General features: G+C 40.8%; 1 long non-coding RNA gene across 4 annotated transcripts in view; it reads right to left on the bottom strand.

Annotated features, from left to right (window-relative positions):
* Positions 1–5,582: 5,582 nt before the first annotated feature.
* Positions 5,583–23,049, bottom strand: part of LOC137324166 (uncharacterized) — a 107,841-nt gene continuing 90,374 nt past the window's right edge. For 3 of the 4 annotated variants that reach the window (XR_010963527.1, XR_010963526.1, XR_010963524.1), the window contains exons 2-4: positions 19,898–19,960; positions 16,500–16,686; positions 14,960–15,330 (exon numbers count right to left, since the gene is read on the bottom strand). This is a non-coding gene — a long non-coding RNA (uncharacterized lncRNA). Of the gene's footprint in view, positions 5,773–14,959; positions 15,331–16,499; positions 16,687–19,897; positions 19,961–23,049 lie in introns of those variants that run through there. The other variant, XR_010963525.1, reaches the window with a different exon arrangement.

Here is a 23,049-nt window from a genome sequence, read left to right as displayed (position 1 = left end):
CTACTGCTGGAAAGTGTACATGTATGAATGGATGTCAGGTGGTCACAGGATAAGGCTTGAGCATGGTTGAATACTCAAATGACACACTGGGTCTGATAATGCAATCGGTCCCATAATGTTAGATGCAAAGTACAAGAGAGTGTGGACCGCAAACACTTTGAGCTTGTTAAGATTGCTCACCGATTGTACACATGGCTCATTAAGGCCTGGGATTTTAATTTAAACGATTGGAACTCCCCATAATGTGGCTGAAACACCTGGCTTTTATTGCTAGGGGGATAGAATATAAAAACAGGGAGGTATTGCTGCAGTTATATAAGGTATTGGTGAGACCGCACCTGGAATACTGCATACAGTTTTGGTGTCCATACTTAAGAAAAGACATACTTGCTCTCGAGGCAGTACAAAGAAGGTTCACTCGGTTAATCCCGGGAATGAGGGGGCAGACATATGAGGAGAGGTTGAGTAGATTGGGACTCTACTCATTGGAGTTCAGAAGAACGAGAGGCGATCTTATTGAAACATATAAGATTGTGAAGGGGCTTGATCGGGTGGATGCGGTAAGGATGTTCCCAAGGATGGGTGAAACTAGAACTAGGGGGCATAATCTTAGAATAAGGGGCTGCTCTTTCAAAACTGAGATGAGGAGAAACTTCTTCACTCAGAGGGTAGTAGGTCTGTGGAATTTGCTGCCCCAGGAAGCTGTGGAAGCTACATCATTAAATAAATTTAAAACAGAAATCGACAGTTTCCTAGAAGTAAAGGGAGTCAGGGGTTACGGAGAGCTGGCAGGAAATTGGAGATGAAGCTGAGTTCGGATTGGTCAAGGCCCTGTGGGTGGCGGACCGGGCCCAGGGGCTGAGTGGCCGGGTCCTGCTCCTATTTCTTGTGTTCTTTAGATTTGAGATTAGGATCAGATCCGCCATGATCTTATTGAATGGCGGAGCAGGCTCGAGGGGCCGATTGGCCTACTCCTGCTCCTATTTCTTATGTTCTTATCCCATTTTGAATCGATGCTTCAAAGAAAGGCAGAAACAAGGAATTTACCTTTTTGTCCTGGGTAGCCCTCTTCTCCAAATGGGACCACCATTCGCTACTAGCCCTCCTAATGCTTCACTTCTGCAGGCCGATCTGTGAATGGGGTTGGTATGCCCCAAGTGATCTTTCTCCTCCAACAGCCCTTTAATAGCTGCTTGGTGTCCGAATAGCTGCCTCAGAGCCCCCAAACCTCACGTTATCAGGCAAGGCCAGCTGTGTGGAGCACAGGCGCACATAGCATCTGAGGAGCAGCAGTCCCAGTGGAGCTATGCTGGGACTGAATTATCAGCCCCACTGTCCTAAGTTCACATGTGAAGAGTAGCCACTTAGGATGAAGACACTGTAATTATCTGTCTCTCTATCCCCTTCTCCCCGACCCAAAAATGAACATATTTACATCTGGTTCATTGTGTATTTTAGAGAACATAAAGCAAACTTATCTTAAAGGGAATGAAATAGAAACTGTGAAAGTTATCCATATAGCTAGTGCTGTAAAAAATTAACTTAGTCCTGTACATTTAGATTGTTGTTATGAATTCAGATCTAAAGGTGTGAAAGGTTTCCACATCATTAGAGTTTCCTTTCTAAAATAAAGAAAAATGAGACAGTTAAGAAAGAATCTTGGATTGATTTAAAAGAAACACCGTCAGGTACTTGACAGAGAAATATCCTCAGTGTGTGTCGGTCCCTTGTTTAGTGCATTACTGCCGGTAGCACCATCGTCTGAAGCAGTATTTGCTTTGGTGTCAGCACTTTATTTTAAAAGGACATTACAACACTATGAGATGCATAGATAATTACACGTTGTTAATCTTGCTTGATTGCCCTAACCCCTGCAATTCCTGCCCCCCCCCCCCACTTTATCCCCTCTTCCCCTGGGCCTGCTGTCTCCTTGCTGGGTTACAGTCCCATGGGAACTGGCACCTTACCTTAATGGCCATCCTTTATGTGTGAATCTAGACATTGAGTGTCAACAGGCTATTTAATATGGGGGTGTGATGGGGATTTTCAGCTGAACCCAAGCCTATGCTCTCCTGATGTTCACGGACACACACGCACTTTCCAGCAGGGGTTATAGAATAAGAATTAGCAGTGAAAACCCTGACTGACTTATCCTTTCCCTAACACACTGGGCCTGAGGCTAGTTGTATATTTCTTCATGTAAAATAAAAACAACTGCAGATGCTGGAAAGCTGTAATAAAAACAGAAAATGCTAGAAACAGGTAGCAGGTCAGTCAGTATCTGTGGAGAGAACCGACCAGTTGATATTTCAGGTGTAGGCCCTAGCCGACATTAGTTAATAGTAATAGATTAGCTAACTGCACAGATTCTGAGGGTTTCTGTTTTGGGGAGCACAGTGTAATGTTGAAAAACACACAAGTAGGTCATACTGTACTGGGAATTAGAGAAAACAAGATTTCAATAATGCCATTTTTTTTTATACATCCACAAGTTGTAATAACAGGATGTTGTTGTGCTGTGGGTTTTTAATCTCTTTTGTATCATGTAATGCTGCACTTGATACACTTTCCTTCCATCTTCATTCATTAAGTATCCCCAGCACAGTTCCCAGCTGTCCTGACACCTTCTTGGACACTCTCCCTATTTGTGCTTTGAATTCCATGCTCTTTGATTGTGTTGTTGATGCTTGTGGACTTTCTTGAGGTCAAAGGATGAAGGAAGATCTAGGGGGAATATATTCTTCATAATACTCCCTCATATTATTGAAAAAAATGTGTCAGCAAAATTTTCTTTGCTGTTTTCGTAAAGCTGTCAATTTTATTGCCTGTAGTGAGATCGTTGAGTTGGGTTTCCATCCCCGCTCTAGTGATGTCACAGGTAGGGAGTGTCCCTTCAGATCTTGATGCAGTCGGGGCCAAAATTTCAGACAGGCTTGAGAACAACGGGACTCCAAGAAATCATTCTAGGTACACCATGTCCCCAGCCTACAGCAGCATGGTTTCTCATCTCTGGCTTTTTCCTGTATGCTGTCCAGGAGTGTGAGAGGCAGCCTCCACAGATCTGGGAGCAGTACTTAGATTTATATAGACAGTCGTATTATTACAGTAGCACGAGCCCCCACTTCATAAGGCAGATTGTGTGGAGTCGAATCCCAGGGTTGGCTGACATTCAAAGAGTATTGCTCCTTGTGCTCTTGGGCAGACTGCAAGGTGCAATTCAAGTGTCAGTAAAACAAAGCTTTCTCCTTCCTCTGCTTCTACATGTTTACCTCCTTTTGGTCAGTTGCAGAGTTGCATTGGAGCCAGCCCATAGCTGGAATTGGTGTACATACCATCTAGGTAAAGAGAAATATTATAAAAAGTGCAGTTTTGAGGGGCAATCTTTGGAGTTTTAATAGGTCTTTTTCAAAAGGTGAACAGTACGAGATGAATGTGACTCTAGTCCAGAAAAAGTGTTGCTCCAAATACTTCACAGGCATTGATGAACCTATTGGCTCCGTGCCTACCCATTTCCTTTATCTATTTGTTCTGCTCATGGGGGCAAAATCACATTCCTGCGTTAATAAATGTGTTTGCACTGAATCTGAATTACAAACAATCACAAAGCCAAAACTATTCATGTTTGGAACTGCTTTACTTTTCTAAACATGCACATGTAATTTTTATCTGTAACTTAATATTGAACAATCCAAAAAGTAAAGCATTTGCGGCTTAGACCAACGCAGAATGACTTCGGAATACCAGAAGCATGGAATCTGCCATAAACGGTACTTCACATGGTGAGACATTCACTTATATTATTGTAATAAATAATCCAGGTTTCCTTTCCCCGCATGTTCAGACCACCTACAACAAAAGCAAACAGTTTATACAGAAAGATGTTCTGGATGATGCCACAATGCAGCAGTGAGTTGGTGGATTTTATTCATGGGCCAATCTATATAGGGCTGAAGAAGAATTTTCAGTTTCAAATTGATTGAGGATTTCTATGAGATTTGCTGTAGTCCATTGGTTCTACTTTTACTTTAGGCTCACAATCACTGCTTTGTTAATATTCACCAACCAAGCTATATAGAAGTCATGTGGTTAAAGAAGATTGTTGCTGTTCTCTGTGGAACTTTGGAGTCAGTAGTTAGGAAGAGACTTTGAAGACTTTGAAGTTCATTAATTTGCAATTGTTACTCTTTAAGTCAGTGTAATTGTTGAAGGAAAGTTCCTTGAAGATGATTTCCCTTGTTTAAAAACCAAAAAGGGTAAGTTCTGAAATGGCTTGATGATTACAATGCATCATGTGGTGTGCGACTAAGCCGTACAGACCAGAACCCTAGATGTGAATTCTACTGCCAGCTGAGTTGATTGATTCAGTTGGGGCAATGTAATTAGACTCAGTGTGCCTGAGCTAGGAAGGTGAAAATCAGGCAAGGGGTCCTCCTCCTGATTGCTGTCCAGTGCTAGAAAGTCTGGGTATGGAGATTGGATAAGGACAGGATTGGGCTTAATCCTGATGCCTCTGATGGTCGAATAGCCTACTGACATTGACTGTCCAGGTTTATACATGAAGAATGACCACTTGGGTGAGATAACATGGGGCAGCCACACCCTTGCGCAGGTAATCACCTATAAGAACAGAAAATTGGTGTTAAAAAAGGTTAAAGAAAAAGTCTATGGGGTCGATTTTATCTCCCGGGTGGGAACATGGCATTCCGAGCGGTTGGCCCATCCAGGAGCGGCAGCAGAGAGGTTCAGCTGATTTGAACGGCTTGGCCTCATTAGCATGCCGCCTGCCAACTTTCCAACCAAAAGGGCTGAGAAGTCGTCAGGCAGTGGCTGCTCGGCTGTTAATATCAGACAGCTCGGAGTCCACCTCCGAGGACCTACAGGAACGGTCCCCGGCACAAGGTCAAAGGCTGCGAGGGCTCAGGGAGTGAAATCACGTTCGGGGGAAGGGGGGAAGCCTGGGGCACTCCTGCTTCTCCTGGCCCACGAGGGACCATACAAAAAACCTTTAAAAAAACTTACCTTGCTGGGCCTTTTCTGGGCCTGGCTCCTGTTCCCAGCAGATTTGGCCTAGCGGAGAAGCTACCATTGCTCACCCACTCAGGCCTCAGGTAAAAATAGCAGTTAGGCCTCAATGATGTCATTGGAGCCCGATTGGCAAATTTTAAAAAGGCCTTGCTGGCTTCGAATGGGTGTCCTTGCCACCTGCAATTTAAAATTATAGTCATCCAGATCAGGGCAGGAACGGAGTGGGTAACCCTCTCAGTGTTAACTGTCCCACTGTCTAGTTTTCACCAGGTGGAGAGGGGAGGAGTGAGGGGGGGGGTTTAGAATTCCCCCTATAGTGGAGCAGATTAAACTGTTGTAGTGCAAGTTCCCTACAACTGCCAGCAGGCCAGTTGACAGTAGAGTTTTCAGTTCCTACAATTAAGCCTACTCGAAAACTCAGCAATGAGGCAATAATGTTACTTTAAGAAAAATAATAATGCCATTTCCAATTTGGCACATGGAAACCTATCGCTAGATCACATGGATTTAAATATAATCTTTTTGAATTCCAAACTGATGACTTGCCTGTTGAGTTGCTATGTCCCAAAACATCTACTTGCTGTATCAAATCGATCAATCCAGGAAATAATGTCCTTATCTTCAGAAACGTCAAAGAAATGTGTTTACAGGAATCCTCCGTGCTGGATGGTCAAATTTGTTTGAACAGGATCTACCAGCAATGGAAAGGAGTTTGCCAAGTCCCTTGTGTGTTTGATTTCGTCCTTACTGTTAAAATAATAAGACTTAGTGATGTGAATCATATAAGGATCGCATGAACAGTGAATGCTGCCATTAAGTTTATCTTTCCTGTATTATCATGCTCAAAATTGCAGATAAATGACATCAGGGGTTGATAAGATGAACGTCTCCTCTCTGCTGTCTCTAAAGGTTCCACATGAATTGAGTTGGGCACTTTCAATCCAGTTCCCAGTGGGCACGACCCACAGCTGACCCCAATTTGGCACTGATTTGCAGTCTCAGACAGAAAGGACACTGCATGGCTAGGGTCAGAGATGGAACAAAGTCAGACTCGTGCAGTAAGAGGTGCTTTTCGGAGACATAAACAGAAAATGCTGGAAACATGCAGCAGCAGGTCAGGCAGCATCTGTGGAGCGAACAGACATGGCACAACTACAGCGGTTTAAGGAGAAGGCCCACCGCCACATTCTCAAGACAACTAAGGATGGGCAATAAATGCCAGCTTGCCAGTGATGCCCATATCTTGTGAATGCATTTTTAAAAAGCTGTGCTGTTTTTAATGGTATTTCAATTTGCACAGTTACTACACAAGTTGCCATTTGAGTAGACCCAAATATTACAGGCCAATTCAATTGTTAAAGGCAGCTAGGAACTGAGCTGTCCAAACCAGGAACATTGCAGGCTTGACTTCCAGGCTGTACTGAAGTTAGCTACAATTTCTCTCAGTGCCTATGGCTATTGAGGGCAAAAACCAGGATTCCTGCTCTAGCTCGCTCTCTTTGATCCCTGTCAGCAGAACTCTTTGGACCCTTCATCCTCCTTATCACTGGATTTCTGAGTTTCTTTATTGTATTGTTTTATTATTGAATATTCAAAAAAATGTCAATATGAAATAAACCATGCAGCGCCCATGGCTTGTCATGGCTTGTCACTTGAAGACTTGAAATGCTCGTGTACACCCAAATAGTAGCTCAGATAACGTTGTGAGAGCATGCTGCATTATTCTGATGATTTAATACTGTGGGTCTGAGAATGAATCAATCTTCAGTATATTGTCCTGTAACGCTGCCAACATTGTTGCTCACACTGATTAACGAATTTCAACTTGCTTTAGACTGACCTTAGAAGATGTCATGAATTCCTTTTCCTCATCTCCATTTGCTTCGTCCCTCCTGTGCTGCAAGTGGTGACTCCTTCTGGCGACAAGTCTGCAACACCAGCCACTCTCTGGGACCTCACTCGAGTGACCATTCAACTGGTGTGGGCCTAGGCAGTGAATATTGGCAGACCATTTCACTGTGGAGAGCATTATAGCCAAGCCAGCTGATGCCAGCCAAGAGGAAAATTCCTGCATTTGATTGCTGCCCAGCAATTTCTGCTGGTAAGTGTGTGATGCAATGCCTTACACAGATGAATAGCCTACTGAAATTCACTCCCTAGGTTAATCAATGAAGATCGGACACTTGTGTGAATTGCCAGAGACCATCCAGCATTTCTGGAATCGTACCTCAGTATAAGTCGACAACATCAAGAAAGGAGGAGAATTGAAAAATATCCCTATTAGAGTTCCTCCATGCAAAGGAGCCAAAGGTGAGATGAGGAGAATTTTTTTTACATAGTGAGTTATCATGATTTGGAATGCATTGCCTGAAAGGGTGATGGAAGCAGATTCAATTGTAATTTTCAAAAGGGAATTGGATAAATACTTGAAGGGGAGAAAATTGCAGGGCTATGGGGAAAGAGTAGGGTAGTGGGACTAATTGGATAGCTGTTTCAAAGGCCAGGCACAGGTACGATGGGCTGAATGGCCTCTTTCTGTGCTGTAAGATTCTATGATTCTATGATATTATGGACCTCAAGTGGTACACTTAAACTGGAACATGCCTGAACCAAATCTACCGATATAAACTGCCTGATTTCTGTGCTCCAAAGTCATCCTATCCCAAGGTACACCCTCTCATGGGATAGGTTTACTGAAGGACAAGCCTGGAGGCAAAGTCAGAGTAAATCACCTGTTAATTTCCTCTGGAGTCAGCCTCTTTGTTACTATAGAAACACCACATGCACAGTTATATATGCATTTGGTATAATGGTATTCCCTTGCACAACAGAACATACTTGATGGCAGCAAGATGCCCTCTGGAGAGCATGCTATGCAAATGGGGCCATTCCATAGGTTTTGGTGTTATATGTCTGAACTGAAGCAGTAGGTGAGAAGGAACTGTGAAGTAATGTGGTGAGAAGCACCAGCCACAGTTCATTTGCTAAGCTGGTTGACAACAGTGATAACCTTTTACAGTGTGACAACATAGCAATCATACAGATGATTAACATCATTTAGAAAATGGACTCCAGTATTACCACAGTCAGATAAAATTATTTTTATTTAGAAGTTTCACAGAAAGTAGGGTTTACATGAAAGATCTAGTGGATAGAAGCAACTCAGTGAGGTTGACAGATTTTCGCAGAGGACTTATTTATAAAGCTGTTTGCTTAATCCTTTACAGCAGTTCTGGTCAAAGGTATGATTGTTCAAGTCCCACATCTAAGTGTTTGCAGCTTTTATGAAATTTAGTAAGTTCAAGATGCTGAAATGAATTTAAAGGCATATTTTCCTCTTTTCCCTGAAGAAGGGGTATGTTGCCTTTGTGTTTCGTAGAAAGCAACAAACTCAAACCAAGATGGCAGGTGCGTTGATATTGCTGACAAAGTTTTTCGTGCAATCCAAATCCATTAGCAGTAATAAAACTGGAAAGTCAGTCACAATACACTGATAATAAAGCTCCTTTCACCCTTTTCAACCAGCTGATTTGCCACTTATATCGTCATTACAATTACTAAATAGTTTGTTCATCCAGCTGGGGAGTGCACAAAGCTTCCAGCATGGCAGAACAATTTCTGATTTCCTGATTTCTCCACATTGCTCAGTCCTCCCAAAAAAGAAGTCCCAGATCTTTAACATTCTTAGTAAGGTCTGTTTTCCACTGGAGCACAGCCCTCGTTTCTCGTGATTAACATATATTGTACCTTGGCTGACAAAATACAGCTGTCAGTATGCTCAGATTTTCAACTATAATTTATTGTTAGCAACAATTACATCCAATTGCATTGATGCTGTTTTATTTACATCACAGTTATTTCAGAATCTTTAAGATGTCTACTCACAGGGCATGAAAATCATTTACAGATGCACTGCAACATATTGTTTTTAATGTGATATGACATTCATAGTTCAACTTTCCACAACTAAACGCCAAATACTGACTGTCAGGTTCAGCTTGGTTAAATTAAGCCAAAGAATAATTCATTTTAATTTAATTATCTTGTCTAAAACTCAAAATAAGCAAAACGTTTCATTGGACACATTTAATATTTAAAATTTTTAAATTATTGTTATTCAGTTAATTCAAATTCATTTAATTTGTTCCTTTCCCAGTTCTTTAATTTGTTGCCCACAGGATCACAGGACGACAAATGAGTAGTTAAAAGAATTTAAGACATTTTCGAAGATAAATGAGCTCCATTATACTTTGCTGCGTAGTTGCTGTTAAGATTTCCTATTGCAGTTTCTCTTGGTAGGGCTATAACAAGGCCTTAATGGTCTTTAACAGGCAACGCTTTGTTTTGGGGCTAAGTCTTGTAAGCATTTATTAGCATGGAAACAAGACCCAGAGTAATAACTGACAAAAACTAAAGCAGTTGGCAGAGTTATAGCCCAAAGAAACTGCCCTTCCTTTCAAAAGAAAGAAGCCATGATTAAATACATTTCGATATTTCTACTTGTACTCTTCACCAAGCTTGATTTTGTCAAATATACAGCGAATATTTGAGTTCATAAACTGACCTATTTTCACTGCTGGGCTTCTTTGTTGTGATTAGATAACAAGAGAGACCTAGCTTTTCATTCCAGCACGCTGTACATCAGCAAGTCAAACAATTTTTTTTTTAAATGGAAAGATTATAAACTAATAATAATAGCAGTGAAGCCCCATAGTTGTCATGAAGTTATTTCCATTCTATCCAGTCCAATACATTGGTGGAAATAAATTGAGCATATGGCTCAAAAAAGTGCTATGGAGTATCGTCAATTAGAAAGTTTTTCTATTTTTTACCATGGGCCAATTTTGAGCTGTCAACCCTCTCTGAGTAAGGCTGACTCATTTTAGTTTAAAAAATATAACCTAATTGCCCAGGCCAACATTCCATCCTGAACCAACACCACCAAAAACAGATTAACCTGTCATTTGCCTCCTTGCTTTTTATGGAATTTTACTGTGCATAAAATGGCTCCCATATATTTACCTAACAGTGATAACTGCACCTCCAAGTTAATTTAATATGAGAAGTGCTTTGAGATTTTTTAAGATGCTACATAAATGCAAGTCTTCTTTACCTTGATGCATGTCACTCTTAGAAATAAACACCACTCCATAGTATGTAAATGGATGACAATCTGTGTCACTTTTGAGCATAAATCTCACTCCTAATATTTCCCTGATGTTGAGTGCTCTGGCCAATCATAGATCCTTAACCCCAGGGCGGTGAGCAGAGGTCAGCCACACGTTCCTGAGATTGACTTCTGCTGTAAAATTTTTACGATCTTCTCAATGGTTTGACTTAACATTGTTTTGAAATGCTTCTGACTGATGAGATAAGACGCTACATAAATGCAAGTCTTTCTTTTTAATATCTGTTGGTATTGATTTAATTTTCTTACATTAAATGACATGTTGTTACCAGAACTAATAGCTGAACATATAATTATCATGTGTTTCTAGCATTTGATCTGTATTTAAGAACAAGAATTTTTAGAAATGGGAAATGGCTGTTGGGTCCAACAAGCTTATCCTTTTTTGACAGATCTCAACCCCATCTACCTGCCTTCTCACCATATCCCTCAACACCATCTACCTGCCTTTTCATCATATCCCTCAACACCATCTACCTGCCTTTTCACCATATCCCTCAACACCATCTACCTGCCTTTTCACCATATCCCTCAACACCATCTACCTGCCTTCTCACCATATTACTGAATCCCATCTATCTGCTTTCTCACCAAATCCCTCAACCCAATCTACACGCCTTCCCACAATATTGCTCAAACCCATCCACCCACCTTCTCACCATATCCCTCCTCTTCTTATTTTTTAAATGGTGAGAAACTATTAAATGTTGGTATTCAGAGGGATTTGGGTGTCCTTGAGCATGAAACACAGAAAGTTAACATGCAGGTAAAGCAAGCATTTAGGAAGGCAAATGATATGTTGGCCTTTATTGCAAGGGGGTTGGAGTATAAGAGTAAAAAAGTCTTGCTGCAACTGTACAGGGTTTTGGTGAGAACACATCTGGAATACTGTGTCCAGTTTTGGTCTCCTTATCTAAGGAAGGATATACTTGCCTTGGAGGTGGTGCAACGAAGGTTCACTAGATTGATTCCGGGGATGAGAGTGTTGTCCTATGAGGAAAGATTGAGTAGAATGGGCCTATACTCTCTGGAGTTTAGAAGAATGAGAGGAGATCTCATTGAAATCTATAAGATTTTAAGAGGGCTCGACAGGGTAGATGCTGAGAGGCTGTTTCCCTGGCTGGAGAGTATAGAACTGGCTGACATAGTCTCAGGATAAGGGGTCGGACATTTAGGACTGAGATGAGGAGGAATTCCTTCACTCAGAGGGTCATGAATATTTGGAATTCTCTACCCCAGAGGGCTGTGGATGCTCAGCCGTTGAGTATATTCAAGACTGAGATTGATAGATTTTTGGACACTAATGGAATCAAGGGATATGGGGATCGGGCGGGAAAGTGGAGTTGAGGTCGAAGATCAGCTGTGATCTTAATGAATGGCAGAGCAGGCTCGAGGGGCCGTATGGATTACTCCTGCTCCTATTTCTTACATTTCTTATGTTCCAGAAATGCATCTAATTGTCTCCTGAATGGCCATCAATGGTAACTTATTACATAAAAAAATTACTGTATGGTACAAAAGACTTACTCCTTACTCCTACTTCCCAATTTTTAATTTGTGTTCTCCTAATATTTGCGCTCTTCACTTAGTGAACAGTTGGCCTGGATCAACTTCATCAGTTCTCTTAATAATCTTGAAAATATCTGTTAGGTCATCTGTAAGAACATAGTCAAAAACGGGTAACCATATTACATAACATATGTCATTTTACTCTGTCATCTGACTACTAATTAAATTTGTTTTTTCTGGTACTGTAATGAGAGATCATAGAAACATAGAATCATAGAATGGTTGCAGCACAGAAGGAGGCCATTTGGCCCATCGAGCCCATGCCAGCTCTTTGTAAGAGCAATCCAGTTAGTCCCATTCTCCTGCTCTTTTCTCCATAGCCCTGCAATTCTTTTCCCTTCAAGTATTTATACAATTCCTTTTTGAAAGCCACGATTGAATTTGCCTCCACCACCCTTTCAGGCAGCACATTCCAGATTATAACTACTCGCTGCGTAAAAAAGTTTTTCCTCATGTTGCCTTTGGTTCTTTTGTCAATCACCTTAAATCTGTGTCTTCTGGTTCTCGACCCTTCCACCAATGGGCACAGTATCTCTTTATTTATTTTATCTAAACCGTTCATGATTTTGAACACTTCTTTTAAATCTCCTCTTAACCTTCTCAGCTCTAAGGAGAATAACCCTAGCTTCTCCAGTCTATCCACGTAACTGAAGTCCCTCATCCCTGGAACCATTCTAGTAAATCTTTTCTGCAGCCTCTCTAAGGTCTTCACATCCTTCCAGAAGTGCAGTGCCCAGAATTGGACACAGTACTCCAGCTGTGGCCGAACCAATGTTTTATAAAGGTTCAACATAACTTCCTCACTTTTGTACTCTATGCCACTATTTATAAAGCCCAGGATCCCGTATGCTTTTTTAACCACTTTCTCAACCTGTCCTGCCACCTTCAAAGATTTGTGCTCATATACCCTCAGGTCTCTCTGTTCCTGCACCCCCTTTAGAATTGTACCCTTTAGTTTATATTGCCTCTCCTCATTCTTCCTGCCAAAATGTATCACTTCACACTTCTCTGCATTAAATTTCATCTGCCATGTGTCCGCCCATTCCACCAGCCTGTCTATGTCCTCTTGAACTCGATTACTAGCCTCCTCACTGTTTACTACACTTCCAAGTTTTGTGTCATCTGCAAATTTTGAAATTTTGCCCTGTACACCCAAGTTCAAGTCATTAATATATATAAAAAAACACAGTAGTCCTAGTACCAACCTCTGGGAAACACCACTGTACACCTTCCTCCAGTCCGATAAACACCTTTCACCACTACTCTCTGTTTCCTGTCACTTAGCCACTTTCGTTTCCATGCTGCCACTGCCCATTTTATTCCATGAGCTTCAGTTTTGCTGACAAGCTTATTATGTGGCACATTACCAAATGCCTTTTGAAAGTCCATATACACAACATCAACCATATTGCCCTCATCAACCCTCTCTGTTATCTCATCAAAAAATTCAATCAAGTTAGTTAAACACGATTTGCCTTTAACAAATTCATACTGGCTTTCCTTTATTAATCCACAGTTGTCCAAGTGACTACTAATTCTGTCCCACAGTATCATTTCTAAAAGCTTCCCCACCACTGAGATTAAACTGACTGGCCTGTAGTTGCCGGGTTTATCCTTACACCCTTTTTTGAACAAGGGAGTAACATTTGCAATTCTCCAGTCCTCTGGTACCACCCCCATGTCTAAGGAGGATTGGAAGATTATGGCCAGCACCTCTGTAATTTCCACCCTTACTTCCCTCAGTAACCTAGGATACATCCCAACTGGACTGGGTGACTTATCTACTTTAAGTAAAGCCAGCCTTTCTAGTACCTCCTCTTTATCAATTTTTAGCCCATCCAGTATCTCAACTACCTCCTCTTTTACTGTGACTTTGCAGCATCTTCTTCCTTGGTAAAGACAGATGCAAAGTATTCATTTAGTACCTCAGCCATGCCCTCTGCCTCCATGCACAGATCTCCTTTTTAGTCTCTAATTGGCCCCACCCCTTCTCTTACTACCTACTTACTATTTATATGCCTATAGAAGACTTTTGGATTCCCTTTTATGTTAGCTGCCAGTCTATTCTCATACTCTCTCTTTGCCCTTTATTATTTCCTTTTTCACTTCTCCTCTGTACTTTCTATATTCAGCCTAGTTCTCACTTGTATTATCAACCTGACATCTGTCATACGCCCGCTTTTTCTGCTTCATCTTACTCTCTATCTTTTTCCTCATTCAGGGAGCTCTGGCTTTGCTTGCCCTCCCTTTCCCCCTCGTGGGAATGTACCTGGACTGTATCCGAACCATCTCCTCTTTAATCAGACATGATAAAGTAGTTGGGGAGAAATGCATTTGTATTCAATGGTCTTAATGTAAGACTCCAGGCAGCGGCAGGCATGCTGCTTTTCAGGAACATGTGTCTGAGCCAAGCTTTATATCACTTGGCTCAGACACTTAACTAAAGGGGTTATCGATTAGAACCTGCCCTAAGTCTCTTGCTGACTGTTCTGGGTCCTGGTCGTGGTCATTTTCTGTCACTAGTTGAGATTGAGGTTTGCTGTCTTGTTCTCTGGCAATGCCCCTTTGCAGAATAAAGTTATGTAAAGTAAAGCAGGCTACAATAATCTTGGATATCACGATGGGTCAAATGACCTCCTTCTGTGCTACATCACTCTATGATTCTATGATTCTACTTTGCCAGGTCTAAACTGCAAGACTCCCCCAACCGTACAAAGCACCGGAGTCTTTGTATAACATCCTGATTGTCTGATCTGCCTAGACTCTGATGTGCTGTGTGCCTCACTGTAACTCTCCTCAGGTCTTGGCTTTGCATGTCTTAAAGTGGTCATGAACCAAAGTTTCAGTAAACAGTCATCCACCCAATCGTCTTGGCCTATGAAATAATCTTACAACGCCAGGTTATAGTCCAACAGTTTTATTTGAAAATCACAAGCTTTCGGAGTTTACCTCCTTAGCTTAACTCCGAAAGCTTGTGATTTTCAAATAAAACTGCTGGACTATAACCTGGTGTTGTAAGATTCCTTACATTTGTCCACCCCAGTCCATCACCGGCATCTCCACATTATGAAATAATCAATTACTACAAAATAATGGAACCATGGTAGCTACAAGGGTAGTGGGTAATAACACACACCATTCTGCCCCTATGGTCACAGACCAGATACACATTTATGGGGTGCAATCTTTGACTGAATTTGGGAGCAGTAATTTCAAGATGTGGCTGTAGGAGAGCACACTGTTTTGTCACAGAGACCCAGGTGAATTATAGTCTTCAAACCCTTGGACACATTCAGGTACGAATGCCTTGGTCTGTACACATGGGTGGCAGCATAAGTACAGCTCCTTCTTGAGTATCTAAGATGTAAATGCCTTCCATACCTCCTCTTATTCTTCGCTTTCTCCTCCAGAACCTGCAGATAGGTGTGCCCACTTGGATACCCAAAGGTGCGACTGAGGCTCTGCCAATTAGAGTCCTCTTGGCAACTACCCCCAGAAGGTAAATGGGGTGCAGCTTTAAGAAGGTTAGAATTGCTTCCGTGGTGAAACTAAAAAAAAAGGAGCAAATAAGTTTCCTGGGCTACTTTTTAGCAACTAGCAACAACAACCAAGCAAACTCCTCTTTTAGAAAAATGGCACAACATGGCTCAATGGGCCTATCACCCAATGCCCAATCATATAGGCATTGAGTGACTGCAACACCTTTCAGTTGCTCTGACTGCATTTGGGACCTTAATGAGCCTGGCACATACCAAGTGCACAGGCCTGCTGCGTTACAGTTGCTATGTGCATTAGGCTCACGGCAGGCCTCAAGCCTTTGTGTCTGTTAATACAGGTCGGCCACACCCAATGTGCAACCGTGCTAGTGGAGCCAACCATTATACCCCCTATGACGTCTTTGTTTGAGTTTCATAAAAACATGGACAATGAACTATAATGAAATAAACTGGGAAATTTAGTGTGTGTTTGAGATATTTCTGCATCAAGGATGATTCCCGTTGTTTATGTATATGTACAGCATTCAGAACAAGATGAGATGATCTGTGGTTCCATTATTCTTTGTTTGCAGAGATCTAGGTGAAGGGTCACGGCCCATTATGGAGGACATCACTAAGTTTAAGAATAGCAGAGAGAATGAAATAAATCAAGAAGTAGCAGTTAGGTGTCAGTAAATTAGGTTTTAAAAGCTTGGAGGTTTTATATCCACACATTTATTTAATTCCAATTTGTAATATTCAACATTAAAAACGTTCAGGTCTTCATTTTGTCTTAGGTGATGAAAATAAAATTAGAATCTGCATACTGTAAAGAACCTTTGGGGCTCAAACAGTTAATGTTCAGTTTTTAAAAAAAATATATGTATTTATTGCTGAACTGATTTACACAAACGCAGAAGCTTTATTGGCAGTTTTAGGAAGTTTGTGATAAAATTCTTCTAAATTAGACCAAGCTAACCCAGATTGTCAATTCACAATCATTTCAGCTGTGAAAAATTCTGTCTACATGCTATGAAAGGTTCTTTGTTGCCAAGAATTTCAGGCTTGCAAATTTGGGAGCGCTAAAGATGAAGGTGGGCCTTTGGGTCCACTCCAATTTTTACAGAATTTTTTGTACGGTTTCAAAGGTGTAATCTTCATAGAGAAGCTTTTATGTGAAATTCACATTTTTAAACTATCAGAAGAGGAGCTGAGCAGCACAATGAGATTAGATAACTGACCTAGATTTTTCTTTCAGCAGGGAGTAATGTGTTTAACCCAGATGATGCTAACACATAAATTTTAACATGTAAACGTCTGCCTAATGGCTTTTCTGTATTGTAGTGGCCATCTTTGTTGGAGTGCAGCAGGTGGCTTGTCAATCTGAGAGTGAATTGGCCTTTGTTTTCCTCCAAAATTGTGCGGTAGCTGAAAATAAACCAGAGAAGAGATGTCAGCTACAGGTTCTCATCAATCTTTCCCCTGCGAATGGTTATGACTGCAAAAAAAAGGGAAAATCAACCTGTGACTCAGTGATTGTTCCTGTCATAATTCTGCTCATAACTGCACTAAAGAGTCTTGGGGCAATAATGCATCCTTGATGAGCTCTAACTTAATGCGAAACACATTAGTTATTTAATACACTTAGTGGTGTCACCATATACCAATTGAAACCTCCGTAGGCCCCTTGCTGGAACACCAAGTCAGTCAGATGTAGCCTCAAGGTATTGCAGTTGGCAGAATTTAAGGCTTTCACTGTTCCACCAATGTCAATTTTTGATTTTTAAAAGTCTAATTGTTTTTCAATATTCGCCCCTTTTACTGCAATACTGAAGGAGTACTACGTTGTCAGATGTACCATCATTGGGATGCTTGTTTAGATGGACGTAATAATGTTGCACAGTAATGTGTACAGCATCTGAAACAAAGTGGGGGAACTGGAGGCAATAATTCATAGCAAGGAGCCAGATGTAATCGGGATAACTGAAACATGGTTACATAAGGAACATGACAGGCAGTTAAATATTGCAGGATATAATGTATTTGGAAAGGATAGAGAAGGAAGAAGGGGAGTGGAGGAGCTGCACTAATTAGAGATACCATAATGGCAATAGAAAAAAGGGACATAAGTAACATTAAGATAGAAACAGAATCCATATGGATTGAAACAAAGGATAAGAAGGGATCGATCACGTTAATAGATATATTCTACAGACCACCTAATTGTGGAAGGGAAGTGGAGGAAGAAATATGTAGACAAATATGAAATGAGTAAAAAACATCAAATAATAATCATGGGAGAGTTCAACTACCCCCAAATAAACTGGCAAAAAGAGGTAGGGAAAGGGGAAAAGGAGTTTTTACAGTAGGTACATGAATCCTTTTTTACCCAGTATGTGAGAAGCCCAACAAGAGAGGAATCACTGCTGGACCTAGTAATGGGAAATGATCCGGAGCAGATAAGAGAAGTAAGCGTAGGGGAACATCTAGGCAATAGTGATCCTAACATAATAAGATTTAAAATAATGTTTGAGAAAGATGTAAGTAAAGACAAAGGCCAAAGTAATAGATTGGAAAAAAGCTAACATTGAGGGGATGAGAATGGAACTAGGGAAGGTAAACTGGATTTTTTTTGATAGACATAGAAATAGAACAGCAGTGGGAAATATTCAAAACGGTAATCATTAGAGTTCGGGAGAAATATATTCCTCTAAAAAGCAAGAACAAACTAGCCAATAATGAAACACCATGGATGAATAAAGAGATAATGATAAAATTGAAACTAAAGAAAAAGGCATACTCTAAGTACATAGACAATAAAATAAAGGATGATAAAAGGGGATGCAAAGTGGTTAGGAAAGAAGTCAAAAAAACAATTCGGAAAGCAAAGAGGAACAATGACAATAAATTATCAAAGAATATAAAAAGAAATAGTAAGATATTCTACAGACACATAAATAACAAAAGAAAAATCAGAATAGGGATAGGACCACTAAGGGATGCGCACGATAAACTCATAGGTAACGACAGCAAAATGGTAGAAATATTGAATAGTTACTTTGCCTCAGTATTTACCAGGGGGATTAACAAGGTGGGCAGGACATTAGAAGAAGAGATCGAAAAAGATATTAAAATATTTAAGATAGAAAGGGGGGAAATAATTGAAAAACTAATCCAACTTAGGGAGGATAAGACCCCTGGACTGGATGGGTGGCATCTGCGAATATTGAAATAAGTTAGGGAGGAGATAGCAGAGGCACTATTACATATATATAAAAATTCACTAGAAAAATGAATAGTGCCAGAGGACTGGCGGACAGCTAATGTTATTCCTATATTTAAAAAGGGAGCTAGAACAAGTCCAGGGAACTATAGACAGTTAGCTTAACATCGGTGAAAAGAAAGATAATGGAATCTTTACTTAAAGATGTGATAGAAAGACATCTAGAGAACAAAAAATATAATAAAGAATAGTCAGCACGATTTTCAGAAGGGAAAGTCATGCTTGACCAATATTATTGAATTCTTTGAAGAAGTAACAGAAAGAGGAGACGAGGATAACGTAGTAGATGTAATATATTTGGATTTTCAAAAGGCCTTCGATAAGGTACCGCTTTGTAGACTCATGGCTAAGGTCAGAGCATGTGGAGTCAGGGGACAGTTAGCAGAATAGATAGCAAGTTGGCTACAAAACAGAAAACAGAGAGTAGGGGTTAAGGGTAGCTACTCAGACTGGCAAAAGGTGGGAAGTATTGTTCCACAGGGATCGGTGCTGGGATCACTGTTGTTCACAATTTACATTAATGATTTGTATTTGGGAATTGGAAGTACAATTTCAAAATTTGTGGACGACACCAAATTGGGAGGTTATAGTTAATACAAAGGAAGAATGCATCAAAATGCAAATGGACAGTAATAAACTTGCAGAATGGGCGTGTAATTGGCAAATGAATTTCAATATAGATAAGTGTGAGGTGGTTCATTTTGGTAGGAAGAATAAAAAGGCCACATATGGCTTGGATAATAAGAGTCTAAAGGGGATAGAGGAGCAAAGGGATCGAGGGGTACAGATACACAAATCACTAAAAGTAGCAACACAGGTTAATAAGGCCATAAAAAAGGCAAATCAGCACTAGGGTTCATTTCTGGAGGGATAGAATTGAAAGGCAATGAAGTTACCTTAAACTTGCATAGAACCTTGGTTAGACCACACTTGGAGTATTAGCATTAGCTCAAAGGTTACCAACCGATGGGCATCACTCAAATGAAGTAAGGAGGATCATAGTTTTGGTGGCACAAGGAAGCCATAATTAAGACTTCATTTTTCTCTTCAAAGAAAAAGATTAATGAAAGGAATCCTATCATCAAACTGGGGTAGAAATTATCATCGGGCCCAGGCTCAATGCTGAGGATGGAAATTGGTCCTCAGAATTTGAATAATTGAGGCGAGCCTCCATAGGCAGTTCGTCCAATGGGAGACGTCAACCTCGGGCCTTGCTGGCAGTGGCCCTCAGTTAGGGGGGTTGGAGCGGGCTATGTGGGAGCTGATTGTGACTTGTGTGGAGTTGAGGGGAGCCCTCCTGATTCTTTTGGTTCCAGAGGAATGTGTTTCTTAAAAACAAATAATGAAAACACTTACCTTTGGTTGGCAAATACGAGAGTCGCTGAGTGGGCCAGGCATCAGGCACCATCGTGTCTGGACCTGAAAATGAGCCCAGATTAATTGCTACCCCAGGTTGTCATGGGAGATCGAATAGTAATATTTTAATTTTACTGATCATTTAGCTACAAGATGGCCCATCAGCAAAATGCTCTGGGAAACAGGCTTTCATCATCCCAAAGCCAACTTACTTTGATTGACTAATGAAAATAACGTCCGAAACAATGCTTATTTGTAGGGCCGCAATGGTATTAACTCTCAAGAAGGAGTTAAAAGAAATGTGGCACATTGTGTGAAACTTGTACAAAACCAGAGTGTTTTCAACCCTCCATCCTGTACCACACTGACTCATGTTTCAGTTCAAATTCTGAAATTTAATTTATGTAACACTGCATCATGTCTATTTGTAGTGTAGATCCATCTAATTAGGCAAGTTAATGTAACATTTGCTGTACCATAATTGCAGGGTAGAGGATTGATTAACGTCATACAGTTGCTCCCTGCTGTGTATAATAGAACAAGCAGAAGAAGCTCTCGCCTCATGTGTTCTCTTTTTTCTTTTATGAATCCGTTAATTTTCTTCCTCAGTTTATCTTTTTCTGAACCATTCACGATTCTTTAGGCCTCTGACAATGTTGCCCTTGAGCTAATATTTAGGAGGTGCTCCAGAATAGTTGGATAGTTGGATCTGCTCTTTTCCCAGCATGCCCTTTGCTTGAGTCCCTTCCTGATGGTTTATTAAGAACTTCCTCTATGGGGATATTATGGGCTTTAAAGTCTATTATGGCCTCGCTGGTCCCCATCCCTTTAACTGCCCTCTCTCCTCCAGCCCTCCAACCCCTAAAACTTTCTGTTCCTCTGACTCTGACCTTTTGTGTATCACTTCCTCCCTTTGCCCACCATTGGCTGCTATGCCTTCAGTTGTCTATAAGCCACGCACTCTGGAAATCCCTCCCTAAATCCCTCCATCTCTCTATCTCCCTCTCCTCCTTTAAGACCCTCCTTAAAACTCACCTCGTTGATCAAACTTTTTGTCACCCATCCTAATATCTCCGTCAAGCGCATTAGGGTTCAATGTTAAAGATACAATATAAATGTAAGTTTTTGTTGTTCAAATGAAAGTTGGGCGGTTTCTATAACAGGAGGCTGATCTGCAACATCGGTTTTATGCCCGGATGGCAAGTTGAAAATCTACCTGCTGTTGTTGGCACAAACATCACTTACTGAAACTTTCTTTTTGCCTTTGGTAATGTTGGCAAAATATGACAGGTATAGATTCTGTTAGATGTTGGATATATGTTGGCGTTAGAACATTTAATATCACAGAGCTATTTGTCTTTGATGCACCAGCAGGATTAAACAAAGAAATGCATATGTTTAAGCTTGCACATATGCAACTTTTTAAAAGTCACGATTGCAGCTTTCATTTCTGGCTGCTGGGCATTTCTAAGTGGTTGGCAAAGTATAGTGCCAATGATAGAAAATTGTATCAATGGTCAGCACAGGAAGGCTGAGTCAGAAATAATAGCAAACCCTGTTTAAAGTGTTGTTTACATTGCTGTTGTGATGCAACCAGTCTGAAGTCACTTGGGAAAACTACATCTTGGGGCAGATCTGCACTCCTCTAGAGGCAATCACCTCATTTACAATACAACTGATGAGGTCGGGGCTGTTGGCAGCAGATATGCTGTAAGTTAAATGCAATGTGTTGCATATTTGAGCCGGCCAAGTCGTGATTCCTGCGGGTTCAGGCGGGAGTCCAATCTTGCATGTGTAAATGAGGCCTGGGAGCTAAAATCCCTCCAGACCCCAGCATGGGAGCTTGTTACTCACCCTAACCCCACACCTCCAATGCAGTGATCCCACCACAAGTTAAAATCAAGGCCTAGGTATCAAACCTGGGACATTTCTGCTCCAATAGCTTGGCAGCACATTATACAGTGCATTTACACACAAAACCAAGTGGGAAACTTTAAAATGATCTTTAAATATTGTTTCTCATTTATTAGTGTGGGATAAACAGGAAGGTTATTGGATATATTTTGTCAGATGGAAAGGTTAACAAAATAATGCATGAATAGCTGTCACTGGCTGTGTTATTCTCTAAGAACTAACCACAATGCCTAGTGATGTCTGACATGAGATATACAACTTATTGTATGGACATATGGTTAACAGAGCATTGAATGAATTCGGGAATAGTACTTGCTGTAGAACATTACTGCAAGAGGTATCTTTTTACTTTTACTTTCGCCATTTTATTTTAATTTTCTTCTCAGTTTTATCTTTCTCTGTTTATCTACTGCTTGTCAAATTGAATTTAAGGTCACAGCCCCTTTCCATCCCGAATGCTAAACCTATGAGCTATTGGTTCAGAAGTGTATTTCTCAAACAAGTTCCATGTCCCGGGTCTAAGACATGTTTGACGATATAGGAGCCACAGAGCTTTTGATGTTCACTGCATATACGAATTGGACCAGTCTGACATGCATCTCGTGGTTAGTTTCGCAGTCTGAATGTGGTGTTTTATGTATGCAATGGGTTTTCTTGCTGAATTTCTGTACCACCCTACTTTGCCAGTGTTTTTGATCTGCTTAACATAACAGGAACTTTCAAAATACCCTTGAGTCAGATAAAGTAAAGAAAGTGTCTGCTTTGTCAGCCTATTTTCCTAATTTGTTTGGTTACAGAATTAAGTGCAGCTAAGACATGCTAAAAGAGGCAATTTTCCTTGACAGGATATTTGAGCTTTGTATAAACATATCATTGCACACAACTAGGATTTGTTCATGGCGGGTAGAATTAGGAAATTAGGAAGGGGCTGGAGGGGAAAGGGGCTTTGATCTATCGTATTGATCTAAAATGATGTCTGGGACCTAGTACCACTCGTGAGTTGTGCTGCTTAATTTATGGAGCACTGAGTGTGTTTTAAAACATTTTAGGTAACATCTGCTGTCGATCTTTACTGCACGAGTCATATTTTTATCTTCCATATTTTATTTTTTTCCATGTGTTTTCTCTTCTATGTTTCCCTGTTCCGTGGACCTTGCCTGCCAACTGCTATAGACCTGTTCCTGGGCCACAGCTAATGTTGCTTTTTAGTCAGCTATTGTGAGGTGTTCAAGTACAAA

Source organism: Heptranchias perlo, chromosome 8, assembly GCF_035084215.1.
Source record: "Heptranchias perlo isolate sHepPer1 chromosome 8, sHepPer1.hap1, whole genome shotgun sequence".
In the NCBI taxonomy this organism is placed as follows: domain Eukaryota; kingdom Metazoa; phylum Chordata; class Chondrichthyes; order Hexanchiformes; family Hexanchidae; genus Heptranchias; species Heptranchias perlo.
Note: the sequence above shows the minus strand (reverse complement) of the source record. Positions and strands in the feature narration are given on the sequence as shown.